Here is a 21,081-nt window from a genome sequence, read left to right as displayed (position 1 = left end):
GCCAACGTGTAGGCGACCTCCGGGCTTCATGGCTTCGAGCTGAATGGCCAAGGATCTCATATTGCACAAATATCTAGGTATATCGGATGATGGTGCGCGGTGACGCACCAGATACACTGCAACAATACCTAGCTAACACTCGTCGAAGCGAAGGCTGTTGCGGTTTGCGCCGAATTCGACCGATCACATGAATGAGCGTGGAGCGAATGGGTGGGTAGATCGTATGATTTCGCACGAAAAAAACAATCGTCATTCGAGTCGTGCCACTGACTGACAAAACACCTACATACTACCCCGGTGACCATTTGTTTACGTCCGCAATGACTATTCATCAGTTTGGAATCGGAAAGTTTCACCTACGTGTGTTGAGCTACTGGAGAATACATTCCATATAAGCAATGATACGACTAATTTTTGACCAATCAATGAATAACAACCGTCCACTTAGTCATCAATCAGATAAGTTTGTGTGCTTTCGCGAACAGTTTGTATCGTATGACTGTTTCGGCCTTGCGCGCGCGGTAACAGTAATAGTTGTGCCTAGATAGATTCACGATTTCGATTGTACACTACTAGGGCAAAATGGTTTGAAATGGAACGAAACATGACTGGCAATAAATCACTTTTCTATTATGTCAATAAATCGTTTTGGGTTATTTTTAGGCAGTGTCCAACTTTATGTCCAGTTACATAAAAAACATATTTCTACTTTTTTTTTTATTAATTCTACCTGTTACAAAACTGCTTCCGTTTCAGTTTCCAGAAAACTTGCTATTTGTATTTCTTATACACATCTATTATTATTTACAGTAGGTAGGTTAGATTGAGCTTCCGTTTACAATAATATTGTAATATTATTATACAGTGCGAGAAATAAGTATAAAGACAGAGCCGTTTTCCATACAAAATAATCATGTTTAGGGATCAAAATCTCTTTTTCTAGCGATTCGATTGTTATGGAATTTTCGCTGCCACCTCAAAATAACTAGAATTTCGGCTAGAAATATAAATCATCATCCATGAAAACGTTTATATCGACTTTTCAGATTCGAATAAATATAAAGACACATTTTTATATGGAAATAATGTCTTTATATTTATTTGAATCTGAAAAGTCGACAGAAACGTTTTCATGGATGATGATTTATATTTCTAGTCAAAATTCTAGTTATTTTAAGGTTGCCGACAAAATTCCATAACAATCGAATCGCTAGAAAAAGAGATTTTGATCCCTAAACATGATTATTTTGTATGGAAAACGGCTCTGTCTTTATACTTATTTCTCGCACTGTATTCATTGTTTTGAACAAATGACGAAATAGCTCTTTTTAGTGAACTGCAGTGACTTAGACCCAAAATGATACACTATATGAAGTATACAATGCTTGGTTGCTTATTATAAGGCATTTTGTACAGCTTTTACCTATAGAGAAATAGCTATTAATAGCCATATTGGTTTGCTTGTACTCAATCGCTGCAGTGTAGAAAAAGCAGGGGGTGTGTCCATTTCCTCAGGTTGTGCCGTTTGCTGTAGCTGACTGCGCCGAGCTGATTGCTACAGTGACGATTCGTTCGTTGAGAGCTCGTTAGATGGGCTGTCTCGATGGTTGAATGTTCACTGGTTGGGGCAAAACCCAACTAAAAAGCACTGTCAATGTCAAAATAGATGTCAAAACGAGTTTGACGTCTGACCGCCGTCGCATCACAGCTCCTGTATACAGAACGATTACGCAAGTATGTGAGTGTTCCGTGACGTATTTCTCGTCACTTGCGTGTGTCTAGAGCATTTTGATCAGTTGTCAGTTGCCCCAACGAACGAACACGATTCGCTAATCGGGGCGCAGTCGTGACCCAACCAGCGAATCCGGACTGTATTTGAAGACATGTAGGCATATTGGCATCCAAGATTTTCATGCTCGTGTGGAATAGTAATTGAAATGACATTGCATCGTGCCGCTCATCGATGCCATTCGTCATAAACATCACTGTGAAAAAGTTTTTGAAGATGTTTATAATTGTAGGCGTTGAATTTACGAATGTCTCGATCGTTTATTTGCACTAAATTTCATGCCCGGCTGCGACTAAAAATTTGTTTTGTTCTTTGCCAATATATTTATTGATTGGTTAGAACTTTTACTGACAAGTAAAGACTATCAAATTATAAAATAGGAAGAGTATCACAAAAAGTTACAACGCACTTTATGTAAAAGCTGGGGTTAAAATCTGAACAAATCCAACGAGTTTTGTAATTTGTTGTTTTCTTTTTAAACAATTCAAAAGTTTCCCCAAAAATTATTGGCATGTGAGCTGTTTAAATAGTACATCAGGGGGTATATATTTGTTGTGAATTATACAAAGATAATTCAAAGGTTAATGGTTATTTATTCAACGAGTTGTAAAAAGATGTTTTATTTTCATTATGCATTTCGGTTGCATAATGAACCAGCATGGGAAAGTAGGCCATTATTATACTTGAGGGGGTTAGAAGCAAAGGGATGTAAGTCACAAAAACCCACTTTCGAGTAAATGAGGTTTAAAGTTTTTGACCAATTTATCATCCCATACAAAATGTATGGAGCACCAAAATCAACCCTATTTTCTCTGATTTATTGTAATTTTTCCAATCATCGCAGAAACAATCTTAAAAAAGTTCCTGAAAGCTTGAAATCTGAAGAATTTCATGATATACTCAGCTCAAAATCGACAAAATGGTCACTTACACCCCTTTGATTCTGGGCCCCTCACTTTAAAGAGTTAAAAAAACTAAAAAAAATATGCTAACAAATTTCATAAGAGCCTAAAAAATATGTAATTTTTAATGAAATACCGATGGAAATTGTACATTTAATAATTTTGATATGATTATATTGTCTAAACAATTGGGTTTTTAAATTAAGAAAATTTTATCGATTTTTTGATTTTATACGAAAGAGCACCTTTTCTAAGCCACTATGATTTTTTTCAGATTTTTAGAACTTTATTTTGGTATCTAAAATCAATTTCAAATAGATTTTTTGAAATCACCTTTTGACAGCTGGGCAACTGTTTGACAGCTCCACCCAGTACAAAATGCGACGAGGGGTGATTCGACAAATCGCTCCCATACAAACTTCAAATTGATTTTTAAATAGGTTCCCGGGCTCCAAAATTCATGAAAATTTGGATTTCGGCTCAGTTTGATGTGCAGATTCAGAATATGGAATTATCTCAACATCGCTTAAAAAGCCAATTGTCATGTAAGGTTAAAGCAATGCCTCAAAAAAAATAAAATTAAAAAAAACGCAGCATATAAATATACACATTATGGGCGCATTGGAAAGGATTGAATAAACGAGGATGGACGCCCGAGTGTGCGACCGCGTTGAGCGCTCAACGCAAACTGAGCTGGCTCAGGTCAAATGCTCTGGCTTAAGTACCGCTCTCGCTATACAGTATACATATCAGAGTTTCCCAAATATTTACCAATCGTTCAAGCAATTCGTTTTTTTTATTTCTTTATTAAAGTTAGCTTTATCAAATAAATTTTAAAACTAAAAAACGATTTTTCGTCGAATACGTATATTTTGCTTTTTCATTCCATCATGTTCATCAGACGTTTAATTTTTGAGATATGAATTTATGACTAACTAGCTGGCCCGGCAAACTTTGTCTTGCCTATGATGGTTTGACAACTGTTGAGTTTGTGCAGCACCGCACTCTAGATTGGTTTCATTTCCATCGTGTTGATTTCCTTCCCAGCTTATGAAAAATCAATACTTCATCATTTTTCTTACTTTTCTAGTTGGTTTTTGTAACTTTTTGTACATATTAACACAGCCCCCACGAATACTAACCGAACAGTGTAAGATTCACGTTGATCGGTTCATCCGTTCTTGAGTTTTGTTGCCTCAAAGGAACATAAAACTCATTTTTATATATAGATAGATTTCTTTTGTTTTTGGAATCTAGGATTTAAAATTAATCATATTTCAAAAAGTATCATGTATAAGAACATTTGCCCTTTTATTTAAAAAAAATCAAATCTCAAAAACATTTATCTTTTTTCTTATTTTTCTGATAAAAATATAAAACAATAGTAACCCTTTGGTCCGAAGACCATAAAAAAGTGAAAAAAAAAACTAAAATATTTGCATATTTTTTGTACCTAAACAATAGTTTACTCCTTCAGCGTATTTTTCTGAAAACTACAATGCAATAACTTTGAAGCCGGGGCCCGTAGCGTAGTGGCTACACGTTCACTTCATAAGTAGATGTAGGTTCGATCCTAGCACCGGTACTTGCAATTTTTCGTCAGTTGCTCTTCCCCCTGAGAGCGGCTGGCACTTGACCCTCTTCTGTGCTCATAGCTCAAATGGACTTGGATATCGGTAAAACGGAAACTCATAATGGACCCCAATTGGACTGGAAAAGGAACAAGAGCCTCACATCAACATCCTCGCGCTCATCATTCTACCATGGACAGGGTAGAAAAGTGACAGCAGCGTAAAAGGACACCAGTTCGATATAGTAGAATAAGAATAGAATACATTTAGGCGCTGTACAAAAGTGAAAGTACAGCTGCCAATTGGTATCGCTTACGCAGTGCCCCAGTGGCCAAAAAAGCTGTAAAATTAGGTTAAGTGGTTGAACTTGAAATCGGTCAACTAATCTCAAAATTTATATTTTTTTGGAAATTTATAGTTTTGAAAATCCTTGATTTTTTTGAACCACCTTTTTGATTTTTTGAACCACCTTTTTGAACCACCTTTCACACAAAAAAAAAACTTGAAATCGGTCAGCTAATCTTAAAGTCATGTTTTTTTTGGAAATTTTTAGTTTTGGAAAACCTTGATTTTTTGAACCACCCTATATGAAAATTGGTCACCAAAATGAAGAAATAATAAAATGGGTCTAATTATGTTCGATGACTGGAACTAGTTGCCCGATTTCAAATTTATGTTTTTTTTTGTTTAGATGATATAGATTTCTTGTTTTCATATTATATTTATATTTATTTATATTTATATTTAAAGGGCATAATTGTTTTTGGATGCATACAAATTGTAAAAATATGAGTATTCAGTATCCATAGTTCTACAGGGATTTAAATTATAATCAAATTTAAAATAGCGTCTTGCATGATCAAAATTGACCTGTTATTTTCAAAATATCATATCTTCGAATCTGATATTTTTAAATAAAAAAGAATAAGTTTTCCTTTTAAACTTTCTTGTTTTTACAACATAACCTCTACTTTTAATCACCAGCCCTGAAATTGGCCACCCTAATGACCAAGTGTCACGACTTTTTGAGGTACACTACACTGAAGTTTTTTTTTACGACGGTAATGGTACCGCGTAAAAACCTCGTTATTTCAAAAAACGTCGCAAAAAACCGCGTTATTAAAAAAAAAACTGTCGTAAAAACCGCGTTTTTTTTTAAACGTCGTTAAAAAAGCGTCAAGTCACGGCAGATGTGCGCTTTTTTTAAAGAACGTTGTTTTTTATGACAGTTTTTGAAATGACGCATTTTTAAAGGATGGACCGCGTTAAAAAAAACTTCGGTGTATACCGATTTTCTATGGAATAGCTAAATAGATAAATTGTCTTTAAAACGATGATCTCAACAGATATATTTCACAATTCAATTGTTTTTTTATCCATTTTATTCCATAGACCTATAATTGAAAAACTGGCAACACTGTCACAAATCGTTGAATATCAAAAATGTGTATGTGTTATAGCGTTTCAAAAATAATAATTAAATAAAGAGAGTCAATGTTTTTGCTTATAATTAAATTCAATTGTAGTTCTATACATCCTCTAGTTTCAGTTTTGAGATATATTGCGACTAATGTAAAAACTGGTAATCGTTAAACTCGATTTACATAATTAGAACCGGTTTTCTGATAGATACGTACATTAACGTGTTTTCTTCACATTTTTATTCAAAGTATTGTACTATTTTGGTTTAAAAAAATGTTTAACCGTAATGTGGCCGGTAGGGTACCCGAGTACCCTTTTCGATATTAATGGCTAGTTTCCACTTGATAAGTACTGTGTAAAAGGATAGGACAAGTAATGCTCACGTAAAACTTTTGCAATCAAAATTACTCAGGCGTTCGCAGTTGATAAGTATTTCACAGCCGGAAAGATTTGCCAACAGATGGCACTGTCATGCGATGCTGTCAGTCATGTTGTTGATTTTCCGTACGGAATAATATGTCGATGTATTATTCCGTGAGTAAAAGGGACATTTCTCTTTCTTTGTGTTTCTTCTTTCGCGCCTGCGCTTTCACAGTGTGCATTAGTATTTAGCCGTGTCGCTCTATAATGTATGCTCCGTCGTCCCTCAGTATGGCTACATCTGAACACGAGATTGAAATTCTTGAGGTTGAATAATTTGCCGTTACGTAATTTAAAAATTTATAAAGACACCCCAAAACTGAATTGTTTATAAATAGTTCGACTATTGAAAAAAGTAAATAGCATTTGAGTTTAGCTGATGAGGAGACAATGATTCTAAGAACTGTTGCATCATAATCATTTCATTTCGTTTGTTGAATAAAATGTTCTATGGTGCACTAGAACCATGAGAAGTAAAGACTGTATTCGATGAAATTTGGACACAGAAAATAATGTATAGCTTTTGATTGCGTTCACAAAATCAAATATTTTTTTGATCAGGAATAATATATAATGTGTAGCTAATACCATAACAATGACAACAAATTCAGTTTGGTATTGGCGCAGATATTGGTAATATCATAAAATAAGATTTTAGCAAATTTTTTCATCCGTTTTAAAAATTGTAAAGGCTATAATTTTGATGTAGCTCGTCAAGACGTCTGAAAATTTGACTCGAAGTTCTTAACAGAGTATCAATAAACTGGTAAAAAATCTTAAAATCGGTTCTATACGTTTTTCTAGTATTCAAAACTCAAATCGCTTCAAGGCATATTTTAGGTACATTTTAATCATTTTATTCCGTGTCATGACGGTTCCGATTTTTATTAGCATTTGAAACTGTAAAACCATTATAAAAACTGTTCTTAGCCAAATTGCTTGAAAACTTTTCAAGTTATAACTGTGTGAATGTCACGATACAAAAAAAAACAATTTTTGCTTGTTGTGACTTTGTGCCACATACGGCTATAACTTTATTATGGCTAGATCGAATTGAATGAAATTTTTACACAATATTTCTACATGTATACTTTACATACAGAAAAGTTTTAATTGAAATCGGTTCAGTATTTTTGAATTTAGAGCTATAACGGTGAAGAAGTGATATTTTTTAAAACGTTCGTTTGCTCATACTTCTCAAATGGCAAAATTCTTGTTTCAACGATATCTCCACCAATATTCAACCGATTTTGATGAAATTTGTATAGTATTAGCTTTACGTAATACACTATTCCTGGTAAAAAATTAGTCATTTACCATTTTATTATGAAATCTTTCTGAATTCCAGGAATTCGTTCCGAGATCCCTACGAGAATTGCTCTGGGATTCCCTCAGAATTTCTGCTTGGGATTTCTCCAGAAATTCCATCCTAGATCTCTCTCGAAATTTATTCAGGATTGCTCCAGGAGTTCTTTCTGGGATACCTAAGGGATTTCTCTCAGATATTATTCCAGCAATTTGTTTAGGATTTGTTCAGAACTTCCAGGAGTTCTCTCCAGGATTACTCCTGTAACTCCATACGGGATTCCTTCAGAGATTCCTTCATGGAATTCTCAAGAAATTCCTTCCGAGATTCCTCCAGAAGATTCCCATGAAATTATTCTAGAAGTTCTTTCAGGGATTCTTTCACGAGTTTTTTTTATGATTTCTTCAGAACCTTTTGGAATGTCTTCAGATTTTTATCTGGGAAGGAACTATTGAAGGAATCTCTGAAATCGCTCGTGTAGATATTCCCTGCAAAACTGCTGGAGATATTCCTTAAGAAGCTGTTGGAGGAATTTTATAAGGAACTCAAGAGCAAGTCTTGGAGTACTTCCATAAAGAATTAAAAAAAAAACTTCTGGAGTATTTCCATTAGCAAAATTTAAGAAACTTCCAGAATGAATTCCAGAATATGCAATCTGCAAGGAATCCCAGTAGAAGTTCTTGGAGGAATCCCGGAAGGATATCCTGGATAAATTATTGGACAAATCTTAGAGGAACTCCTGGAAGAACCTTGACTTATTTTCCAGGAGTCTGGAAGTTCTGAAGAAATTCCGGAAAGAACTTTTGGAAAATTCCCGGAAGATACCCCGGATAAAATTTCTGGAGAGGTCCCTGATGTCACCCCTGGTGTAATCTTAGAAGAAAATCCTGGAGAAATACCAGTAGAAGCTATGAGAGGAACCCATAAATTTACAAAAGGAATTCTTTAAGGATTCACATGAGAAACGTCCAGAGAAAACCTAGATGAATCTCAAAAAGTTGTATCTTAGAAAGAAATCCTGGAAGAATCACTGAAAGAACTCCAGGACGAATCTAAGAATGAATTCCTATAGAAATCCTAGAAGGAGCTCCTGAAATGATCCCGGAAGGAATTCCTGCGGCAATCTCCGAATAAATATCTGAGTGAACTCCGGATAAAAAATACTTAAGAAATCCCGGATGAAATTATTGTAGAATAGTTCGAAAAAACTCCTGGTAGAATCTTAGAAAACACCTCTGGAGAAAACCCTGAAGGAACTCCTAGAAGATCCCAAAATAAAAAAAAAACAAAATAAATAAATCCTGAATTAGAAGGAACTCACGGAGTGATTTTTTGTAGAACTTCTAATGAAAATCTCAGAGACATTTTATAAGAATCCCCTGCGAACTTCTGGTGGATTTTTCGGTGGAACATCTGGAAGAATTTCAAGAGGACTTTCTGTGAAACCCCAAAGAAAAACCTTCGTACGGAATGCCAAAAGATTCTTCACAAAGAATCTTTCGTGGATCTTCTTTAAATTCCCCGTGAAGCTTTGTCCTACCTCGTATTTCATCTAAAACTCCACAAGGTAACCGTCAGAGTCCCAGCCGAATTCCTCCCACCGTAGTCCGAACTCCAATATTGCAGAATTTATAATTAGTATCCAACCATAGTTCTCGCTGTAATACCATTAAAAGTTTTTTTTTAATTTCTTTTTATTTGTGAATTTTAACTTAGGCTAATTCTTCACACACCCATTAAAAGTTCCCTCAGAATCCCAGCGTCTCTCATTAGCATTTCCCTTGGAACTCCGTTGCACGGTGTCAAAATTTCAATTATTATCGAACTTCCATGTACCTCGGATCTTTCTTCACAGAAAGTCAGCATTTTGGCTATACTTTATAATTGGAAAGTTTTAAAATATTACATCGGGGAAATTTTGTTTTATCTAAGTTTTTGGTTATTTTCCATACTAAAGTTAATTAAATAGTGATTTTAACCAAAAAACGTCCTATACAAAATATATGGGAAAAATTTCACCGATAAAATATTTTCTCGTCTTCCGATTATGAATATGTACATATATAGCCCAAATACTAACGATTTCCGAAGAAAAATCCGAGGTACATGAAAGTTCAATAATAATCGAGATTGTGACACTGTTGCGTTGAAATCTCACTATCTGGATTTTCCCCATACGCGCGCAAAACTTAAATTTAAATTTCAATCACACTTCCTGAGGAAACGAACAAAAGTCCAAATCGTAAACAACAAGGTCACGAAACGCCACACGAACAACGAAAAATTTATCTAGCAACCGCCGTATGCATTGCCCTTTTCTTCACATCCTTCTTACAGTATTGTTTCGTAAAAATGCTGGCGGTTAAACAAATGTCAAAATTACTTACGGAAAAAGGAGGAATTTTACTTGAGCGCTCTACTTGGGAACTGGAAACTTACCATTAGAATGTATGAGATGAAGGGCGCCATACTGCGTACTCCATTTGGCCAATTTGAATTCGTGAAGGCAGAATCACGAAATCGCGCATCAACGGTGACCTTGAATGATATAAAGTTGAGCGTTGAAACGTCCCTCCACGAAGGTACCAAACATTTAACGTGTAGAACAGCGGTTTTCAGATCGTGCACCGCGGTGCACTTGGTGCACCGCGAAGCTTTGACAAGTGCACCGCAGCACTTCTGAAAAGTCTTGCATATTTAAGTATAATTTTAAATTCATTACCTATTTCATGAAAATAATTCGACTTAATTAGAGCAACTCAACTATTGTAAGGTGCTCCAAGGGTTTGACAGTAAAATTTCCATCATTCCAGCCGGCCAGTTAACCTTTTATCCAGCAAAAAACGTCTCAGATATTCGCGAAGAATCATGGAACAAGTCTACCAAACTCTTCTAATAAATATCTTTTTTTTTTCAAGAACTCGTAATGGATATTCACAAGTACCTACCCTCCAAGGCATCTGCAATGTATCTTCAATGAAGGCGCTAAAAAAATCTCAGAAAAAATCTCACTAATATTTCTGTGGCTTTGCTTAATACCAGAGAAGGAATCTATCACTGATCTCGAAATCAGGTGAACACACAACTCCACATCACACAACGACTTCCTTTATCAAAAACATTGTCAATATATGCCAAAGTTCTAAAAATAAAGCTGCCTAGTGTTTTACTAGAAATTTTTCAGAAATTCAGTTAAAGTCTTGGAAAATGTCTATTAAATTTTTTCTAGTGGCGGTTCCCTAACCTCAAACCTATCTGTCCAACGAACGTAAATTCTTGAATTTTGTCATCAAATAGCTCGTAATTCGTAGGAAATCACGAGAATTATCGTTTCCGTTTATTTTCAATTTAATTCTGATCCTGAATTCCCGAAAATTCCAGTTTTAGGTTTCCGTTGGAGAGGTGAAAAGGCAGGTTACGAGGCGCTACTGCAATAGTCTTGGAAGGACTTCTCCGAGGTTCTTAAAAACAAAACACCACTAATTCGGCCCAAGATTTCATAAAGCATTTATAAAGATCTTGTCTGAAAGTTTCCAGAAACATTCTGAGCAAGAATTATTCCAAGTCGAATAACTCTGTCACTTCCCTATAAGTGATAAGTGATGAAAAAACGTAAGACAGTGTCAAAATTGGTGGAGGAAAAACTAATAACGAGTGTATGCACCTTGGAATTGATATGAAAAATACGACAGCTTTTTTGACGAATTTTGTTTTTTTTTTCACAATAATGAATATGTGCACCGCGGATCGATTTATTTCTAAAAAGTGCACCGCGAGCCGGATTGTCTGAAAACCCCTGGTGTAGAACATCATCCGCTCCTATGGATTGGCAAACCATCTGCTTCACTTCACTTGTAGTTACATCCGGTGCAATATTGGTAACATACAATTGCAGATTTGCATCGTTCGGTGTCTGTGCTGTTAGATTTCCTGCGTTATGGTAAGTTTCCAGTTCCCAAGTAGAGCGCTCAAGTAAAATTCCTCCTTTTTCCGTAAGTAATTTTGACATTTGTTTAACCGCCAGCATTTTTACGAAACAATGCTGTAAGAAGGATGTGAAGAAAAGGGCAATGCATACGGCGGTTGCTAGATAAATTTTTCGTTGTTCGTGTGGCGTTTCGTGACCTTGTTGTTTACGATTTGGACTTTTGTTCGTTTCCTCAGGAAGTGTGATTGAAATTTAAATTTAAGTTTTGCGCGCGTATGGGGAAAATCCAGATAGTGAGATTTCAACGCAACAGTGTCACAATCTCGATTATTATCGAACTTTCATGTACCTCGGATTTTTCTTCGGAAATCGTTAGTATTTGGGCTATATATGTACATATTCATAATCGGAAGACGAGAAAATATTTTATCGGTGAAATTTTTCCCATATATTTTGTATAGGACGTTTTTTGGTTAAAATCACTATTTAATTAACTTTAGTATGGAAAATAACCAAAAACTTAGATAAAACAAAATTTCCCCGATGTAATATTTTAAAACTTTCCAATTATAAAGTATAGCCAAAATGCTGACTTTCTGTGAAGAAAGATCCGAGGTACATGGAAGTTCGATAATAATTGAAATTTTGACACCGTGCAACGGAGTTCCAAGGGAAATGCTAATGAGAGACGCTGGGATTCTGAGGGAACTTTTAATGGGTGTGTGAAGAATTAGCCTAAGTTAAAATTCACAAATAAAAAGAAATTAAAAAAAAACTTTTAATGGTATTACAGCGAGAACTATGGTTGGATACTAATTATAAATTCTGCAATATTGGAGTTCGGACTACGGTGGGAGGAATTCGGCTGGGACTCTGACGGTTACCTTGTGGAGTTTTAGATGAAATACGAGGTAGGACAAAGCTTCACGGGGAATTTAAAGAAGATCCACGAAAGATTCTTTGTGAAGAATCGTTTGGCATTCCGTACGAAGGTTTTTCTTTGGGGTTTCACAGAAAGTCCTCTTGAAATTCTTCCAGATGTTCCACCGAAAAATCCACCAGAAGTTCGCAGGGGATTCTTATAAAATGTCTCTGAGATTTTCATTAGAAGTTCTACAAAAAATCACTCCGTGAGTTCCTTCTAATTCAGGATTTATTTATTTTGTTTTTTTTTTTATTTTGGGATCTTCTAGGAGTTCCTTCAGGGTTTTCTCCAGAGGTGTTTTCTAAGATTCTACCAGGAGTTTTTTCGAACTATTCTACAATAATTTCATCCGGGATTTCTTAAGTATTTTTTATCCGGAGTTCACTCAGATATTTATTCGGAGATTGCCGCAGGAATTCCTTCCGGGATCATTTCAGGAGCTCCTTCTAGGATTTCTATAGGAATTCATTCTTAGATTCGTCCTGGAGTTCTTTCAGTGATTCTTCCAGGATTTCTTTCTAAGATACAACTTTTTGAGATTCATCTAGGTTTTCTCTGGACGTTTCTCATGTGAATCCTTAAAGAATTCCTTTTGTAAATTTATGGGTTCCTCTCATAGCTTCTACTGGTATTTCTCCAGGATTTTCTTCTAAGATTACACCAGGGGTGACATCAGGGACCTCTCCAGAAATTTTATCCGGGGTATCTTCCGGGAATTTTCCAAAAGTTCTTTCCGGAATTTCTTCAGAACTTCCAGACTCCTGGAAAATAAGTCAAGGTTCTTCCAGGAGTTCCTCTAAGATTTGTCCAATAATTTATCCAGGATATCCTTCCGGGATTTCTCCAAGAACTTCTACTGGGATTCCTTGCAGATTGCATATTCTGGAATTCATTCTGGAAGTTTCTTAAATTTTGCTAATGGAAATACTCCAGAAGTTTTTTTTTTTAATTCTTTATGGAAGTACTCCAAGACTTGCTCTTGAGTTCCTTATAAAATTCCTCCAACAGCTTCTTAAGGAATATCTCCAGCAGTTTTGCAGGGAATATCTACACGAGCGATTTCAGAGATTCCTTCAATAGTTCCTTCCCAGATAAAAATCTGAAGACATTCCAAAAGGTTCTGAAGAAATCATAAAAAAAACTCGTGAAAGAATCCCTGAAAGAACTTCTAGAATAATTACATAGGAATCTTCTGGAGGAATCTCGGAAGGAATTTCTTGAGAATTCCATGAAGGAATCTCTGAAGGAATCCCGTATGGAGTTACAGGAGTAATCCTGGAGAGAACTCCTGGAAGTTCTGAACAAATCCTAAACAAATTGCTGGAATAATATCTGAGGGAAATCCCTTAGGTATCCCAGAAAGAACTCCTGGAGCAATCCTGAATAAATTTCGAGAGAGATCTAGGATGGAATTTCTGGAGAAATCCCAAGCAGAAATTCTGAGGGAATCCCAGAGCAATTCTCGTAGGGATCTCGGAACGAATTCCTGGAATTCAGAAAGATTTCATAATAAAATGGTAAATGACTAATTTTTTACCAGGAATAGTGTATTACGTAAAGCTAATACTATACAAATTTCATCAAAATCGGTTGAATATTGGTGGAGATATCGTTGAAACAAGAATTTTGCCATTTGAGAAGTATGAGCAAAAGAACGTTTTAAAAAATATCACTTCTTCACCGTTATAGCTCTAAATTCAAAAATACTGAACCGATTTCAATTAAAACTTTTCTGTATGTAAAGTATACATGTAGAAATATTGTGTAAAAATTTCATTCAATTCGATCTAGCCATAATAAAGTTATAGCCGTATGTGGCACAAAGTCACAACAAGCAAAAATTGTTTTTTTTTGTATCGTGACATTCACACAGTTATAACTTGAAAAGTTTTCAAGCAATTTGGCTAAGAACAGTTTTTATAATGGTTTTACAGTTTCAAATGCTAATAAAAATCGGAACAGTCATGACACGGAATAAAATGATTAAAATGTACCTAAAATATGCCTTGAAGCGATTTGAGTTTTGAATACAAGAAAAACGTATAGAACCGATTTTAAGATTTTTTACCAGTTTATTGATACTCTGTTAAGAACTTCGAGTCAAATTTTCAGACGTCTTGACGAGCTACATCAAAATTATAGCCTTTACAATTTTTAAAACGGATGAAAAAATTTGCTAAAATCTTATTTTATGATATTACCAATATCTGCGCCAATACCAAACTGAATTTGTTGTCATTGTTATGGTATTAGCTACACATTATATATTATTCCTGATCAAAAAAATATTTGATTTTGTGAACGCAATCAAAAGCTATACATTATTTTCTGTGTCCAAATTTCATCGAATACAGTCTTTACTTCTCATGGTTCTAGTGCACCATAGAACATTTTATTCAACAAACGAAATGAAATGATTATGATGCAACAGTTCTTAGAATCATTGTCTCCTCATCAGCTAAACTCAAATGCTATTTACTTTTTTCAATAGTCGAACTATTTATAAACAATTCAGTTTTGGGGTGTCTTTATAAATTTTTAAACTACGTAACGGCAAATTATTCAACCTCAAGAATTTCAATCTCGTGTTCAGATGTAGCCATACTGAGGGACGACGGAGCATACATTATAGAGCGACACGGCTAAATACTAATGCACACTGTGAAAGCGCAGGCGCGAAAGAAGAAACACAAAGAAAGAGAAATGTCCCTTTTACTCACGGAATAATACATCGACATATTATTCCGTACGGAAAATCAACAACATGACTGACAGCATCGCATGACAGTGCCATCTGTTGGCAAATCTTTCCGGCTGTGAAATACTTATCAACTGCGAACGCCTGAGTAATTTTGATTGCAAAAGTTTTACGTGAGCATTACTTGTCCTATCCTTTTACACAGTACTTATCAAGTGGAAACTAGCCATAACTGTAGAAAGAATTCCTTCTAGTTGCATCGTGTGATTTATTTGTGATATTCGTTATATGTAGTGCTGTTCAAAGTTATAGTTTGATATTTCTTTTTCTGTAATTTAGTGTAAACTTGTTAGTCAGTTACAGTAATCTGTGCGACCAATTTGGTCGAAGATGGAATTAAATAAATAAATAAATAAATAAATCTCGATATCTAAATGGTTGTTGAGACTAGGAATTTTAAAAACTGCTAGATCTAAGAACTCGTGAATATAAGGGACTGGGAAGTATTATATCGATAGATAATGAATGAGTCAAAAATTTAAAAAGAAATCGGTGAAAAGTTCACGAAGATATGATCATTTTTATTTCGTGGGTACTCGGGTACCCGGCCAGCATTCTACGGGTGTTTTTGCTGGTGATATGACGGTTAATATGGTTGTTCTTAATATTGAACATGAAGTTTGTTCATGCATCCACTCCCAAATGGATGGGGTATTGTATTTTTCTTAATTTCCACTAAATAATTTCTTTTTTTTTTTGTTTTACGTTGCATAATAAGTTTTTCTGAGTATTGAGGAACCGTCCATAAAGTATGGAAAATGGGAAAACGGTTAATTATAAGTTCATGATTAACCCTATCTGTTTCCAGCGTTTCGTTATTTTATGTGTTACGTAACTTATTCACTGTATCACAAAACTATTCCAACATAAATGTCTAAACATTGTTATTCGTAAAATATATTTATAATTTATGCTACCTTATATGCAGCAACTATATTAAGCTATTTGAACAAAAAATCAGAATAGATCCCACTTGCTCCGTGAAATGGAGTAAATGAAGATCCGCGACACTTTTCACACTACATAATATATGAAATGTAATTTTTAGGAAACAATTTCAATGCCCGGTAATATGACGAAATATATCAAAAACATCTTTTAGAACCATGAGAATTATCAAGTAATTTGTATTCACAATTTTGTGGCATGACAAAACCAAATTAGCATTTTTTTCAGTCTCATTTACCCCGGTGTACGTTACTTAGAATTTCTGGAACATTTGCGAATTATCCCATTCAACATTACTTGATCCGTTAATATCGTTAGGTAAGGAAAAAACTGCAATGTTTGTCAGAAGATTTCTAAAAAAATGGATCTACTACTGTACTACCCATAAAAAAATCATGCCGATTTACATCGCCAAACACACTTAGATAAAATCATCGACTTCGGTAATATTTTACCTAAATCTCTGCCGTTAAGTTTTGTTTACCGAAAAAAAAACGGTAAGCTGGCAACATTTACCGAGCTTCGTTAAAGTTTGACAGATAAACGATAACATTTTACCGATTTTTTGTATTTTTTTTTACAGGATTCTGGTAAAATCCATTACACTAGTTTACAGCATTTTTGAACTCGGTAAGCTGATGATCATTTTTGGTGTAGAATCATGCCCTGAGTTCGAAAACGCGAAAGAAAAAAAATTACAGTAGAGCGGAAATTTTTTCAACTTTCCATACAAGGTTGATGATTTGAAATCGATTTTTGTTCTATTTTTAAGCAAAGTCGCTCACTTCAAACATCTCATTCTCCGTAATCAATGCTCCGATTGAGCTGAAATTTTTACTGTAACTCGCCTACATATGATATGTCAAATAAACGTCGAGAAAGAATTTTTAAGTTGTTTTTTTCTTATTGGAAAGAATACATTTCTTCAAAAAAATTTGGAAATTTTGCTAAAATTTAAGAAGATCGTCCCTAAAACTCGCCAATATCTTGAATTTCATCAATCTGACGTAAAACCTGTATTCAGATGATCGAATGGTATTGTATTCAGCTTTTAATTTATGAAAAAATATTTAAAATTGGTTGAACATAACGCAATATATTTGAATTTTAGTAAATTACATTTTTTTAAAAGTTGCAAAACTCGATATTGAGCTAAAACTCAAAAACTGTTCTACTTAAAATTTTTTGAAGGTCGGTTTCGAAATCAGCACTAAATTGTGCTTCAAAAATTTTGGTCGTTGACAGAAGTTCACGACTTTCGTTTTATTTTGTAAACTTGTGTTATCGAACGCTCAGAAGTTGAGATTTCGGTAAAAATTATCGAACGCGGTTAGCTATGAAGGCTTTATTTTTTACTTTTTTTATCTTCTGAAAAACAAAATTAGTTCAGTTAGAAAAACTTTTAAATACACCAGTACTATAGATATAATTAATATTCCTTCTCTTCTTTGGTTGACCGTAAGGAAGTAGCCGGCATCGTTATTGACCTTATAAAGTTGGGCCTCTCGGTTTATTATTGAATTTTCTATCAAATGGCATCTTTGAATCGATGGGTTTAGTTAAATAACTAAGTTTTCTAGACCAAATAGATCAAAAGAAGTGTGTTTTAATTAGTTTTTGTCAATAATCTTTCAAAAATGCGTAATAATTTCAAATTCTTTCTTAGGCAAAGTTGAAGCCTCTGATTCACTCTACAATTCGATTTTTGGCATCAAACTTCTATCTCTTATCGTTTTCTTGCAATTTCGATTTACACATCGCATTTCAGATCATAGATTTGTAAGCTCTGCGCACTGTGCCGCACATTTAAATCAAAATTGCAAGAAAACGATAAGAGCTAGAAGTATGGTGTCAAAGAACGAATTTCAGAGTGGAACAGAAGCCACAACTTTGCCTAAGAAAGAATTTTAATTTATTATGCATTTTTCAAAGATACTTGACAAAAACAAACTAAAACACACTACTTTTGAGCTATTTGCTTTAGAAAACTTAGTTATTTAACTAAACTTATCGATTCAAAGATGCCATTTGATAGAAAATTCAATAATCTTTCGAATAAGGGTAAAAACTGCGATAGGCTTGACCTTTTTAAAGTTATAGTCAGATAAGGCTATAATAATCAAAAACATGGAAAGTTAAATAACTACGTAACGGTTGAGATTTGACCACATGCGGTGAACAATTTTTTTCACCATTTATGGTCTTCTATCACCCTTTAAAAAGTTTGCACTCACGAACCTAACACCCTGTATAACAAATCGCATCATATTTGGAAATGGATTGGATTCGGTGCTCAACAGAGCTCCCATAACATTCTGAATCATTACAAACTTGTCATGTACCTTGACCTTAGAAGAAATCGTTGATGATACACATTAAGAGTGTTCCATCAACCAACATGTTGCAAGCATTAGAAAGAAATCTTTAAGCGTGTTGTTAAAGGTCAATTTTGAATATTTGAATACTAATAATATGCTAATACCCGGACTGCATCGGGATATCGGGAAGCACACTCTTCTGGAATAGCATGGAACTTTTTATAGTGGTCAAATGGAAAGCGTAAACATATTATTGATGCTGAATTTCTTGTTTTTTCTTGTATTAAAATGGGCCTTCCGTAGATTGATATTTTTGCCACCATATTCTAATGTTTGTAAAGAAGATTAACAAATTTGTCCTTGGCTTCATCAAGCCAGGACACATGGAGAAATGCCTGTGTCCCATCCAAGGAGAAGTAGAGAGGTCAACTATGACGGAGTGTGCATTAACCTTCTTAGCAGCACCACTCCCAACAATTTTATGTTTCATCACCATTCTCTTAAAACGAAACGGTTGGTACGGTTGTCCCCGTTTCTTCCTTCATTCAATACAAAAAGGTTTGTCAATCATGTTATTCATAAGTGGATAACCAGATTGCCTTAATTTTTTGAATTATCTTCCTACCCATTAGTTTGTACAGTGAGCCTGGCCATTCTAATATTTGTGTCACATCTCTGATATGCTGCAAATATTAATGCTGACAAGAAAATGTCAGAAGAATTTTTGATATTTTCAGAATGCCTTTCAATACTGGCTGTGCAAGCACTAGAATAGAATATAATAGAATCGCAAAACTTGACTTCATCATATAAAAAAATGAATCAGCTCAAACATTTTAAAGTTTTGGTGGAAAACATTGCAAAAAACAGAGATATAAAACGCAACAGTTTATATAAGGTACCATGTCGAAAAAAGTCATGCACCTCAGTAAGAATCTGGATGCTCCCTATTGAGTATTTCATTTAATTCGAGTTCAATAATTATGTCACGCTTTAAGGCCGAATAGGGTTCAGAAAGATATGATGACCCTTACAAAAATATTAGAAGTCTCATACAAAAAGTGGAACATAAGAGAAATGGGTTGCAAATGTAATTGGCAATTTTTCGTAACGAAATTGATAATCGTTCCTTTATAACCCAAAAGAGTTCAACTTTGTTTGAATAACACTTTTTGATTTTTTCTATTTTATTTTTTAATTGGAATGAACTAGTTCTCCGACTTCGGATCGATATTATTGAAAAAGTTGCATTTACATATTTGTGGAATTAAATAACAAAACTTTTCATGAAGTTTGTAAAATTTCAGACGCACAAATCTCAAGAAACAGGCTTCAAACAACAGTGCATTTCATTATTCTATTCTTCCTCACTTGTCCCAGTTTTTGAAAATAGTGTGAGTTTTTGGCATTTCAAAATGCCAAGTAGAATGTAGAAGTTGTTGAAACATGTTTAAATTGAAGTTAGAATACTCATTTATTACAAATGATTAGAGAAATCCTTCTGCTTTGATTTATCTGCTTTTCTAAAAACAAATAGTAATTCATGAATCCAGCTTGATGTTTTAGGTGTTCCGTCGGTATTATGAATATCTGCATTTCTGAATTCAAATTGAAATTGGCACAGTGTAACTGTTTCACGTTTCTACGGTATTTGTAAAACAATGAATAACCAATAAAATACTATGGAAAGCTAAAACCAGAAATTTTGTTATTCAACTTTTGAACAGTTTCTCACCTTTTTGTATTAAAGAAGTATCCAATTTTCTTTTCACGTGCAGCACTTCCGTAATTTATTCACGTAAGTGTATTACTAATTAATTATTTCACTTCACTTCAGATATGTTTCTTCTAATTTTTCATAAATTCTGAAATTTAGACACGTCTTCTTTTAACTCGTTAACTCATCATTCTCTTATCTAACCACTATTATCGTCTTCACTTTATACAAAATTGCAAATCTCATTTTTAATTGAAGCAATTCTTCTCACAATTCTCCCAACTCTTCACTAATTTATTGCCAATTAAATCGTTTGAACTCCATTAAAACCGCCAAAACCAGATCCGAAAAAAAACGACTGCATAGGAACAACTGACAATCCAAATATGCGCGCCATCCGCAGCTTTCCCAACCAACCGTCCGTACCGTAGCGCATCCGAGGAGCGAATAAAAGACCTATCTTGGGATATTGGGGTCGATACCTTCCTCGGGCGCAACTGCAGCTAGCGCACACGGTTCGGTGCGGTTTTTCGGCTGGACCGACAGTGTCTCGCACAGCACCGCACGAGTCAAACAGTCCGAATTTTATGTTCCACTTGATTCTTGTTTCATCCTTGCGACGGACGACTACAAGTCGGTGGGAAAATATTACGATCCGTTGACAAGATGATGCTGTGTGACTAAAGGAGTGCTTGGCGATGATTGGCACTGCCTATCGGAATATGGCTCTGCAACATAGTGGGGAAGTGCGAAAATGAAAAAAAAAGAGTTTTTTTTTTTGCAAAGATGGGTAATTTAAGAGGAATCGTATGATTTAAACGCCTATGTTTTAGACAACGTTTTAATGTTTTTTTCTTCTAGTATGGTGCGGGTCTATTTGGGCAGGGAAGTCTCTAACTTTCCTCAGCGTGAGAGTCCTTTGCTTCATTTTATTTTCTCGGCTGTTCGAGCCCGTATGAAGTTGATCAATATTAACTTCTTTTCTCGATCAGCCCAGATAGCTGTGTAGTGTCGGTAGCGATTGTCTCAATTGGCTAAGAATAACACTACGGACCGACCGCCGGTGTAAGAGTAAGA

General features: G+C 34.8%; 1 protein-coding gene across 1 annotated transcript in view; it reads right to left on the bottom strand.

The window, feature by feature from the left end:
• Positions 1-20,440, bottom strand: part of LOC109422442 (uncharacterized) — an 82,625-nt gene extending 62,185 nt beyond the window's left edge. The window contains exon 1 of the mRNA XM_062860550.1: positions 20,023-20,440. The gene's annotated coding sequence lies outside the window, so the exon portion shown is untranslated. The remainder of the gene's footprint in view (positions 1-20,022) is intronic.
• Between the last annotated feature and the right edge of the window lie 641 nt (positions 20,441-21,081).

Source organism: Aedes albopictus, chromosome 3, assembly GCF_035046485.1.
Source record: "Aedes albopictus strain Foshan chromosome 3, AalbF5, whole genome shotgun sequence".
Lineage (NCBI taxonomy): Eukaryota > Metazoa > Arthropoda > Insecta > Diptera > Culicidae > Aedes > Aedes albopictus.
This window is presented reverse-complemented; position numbering and strand designations above follow the sequence as displayed.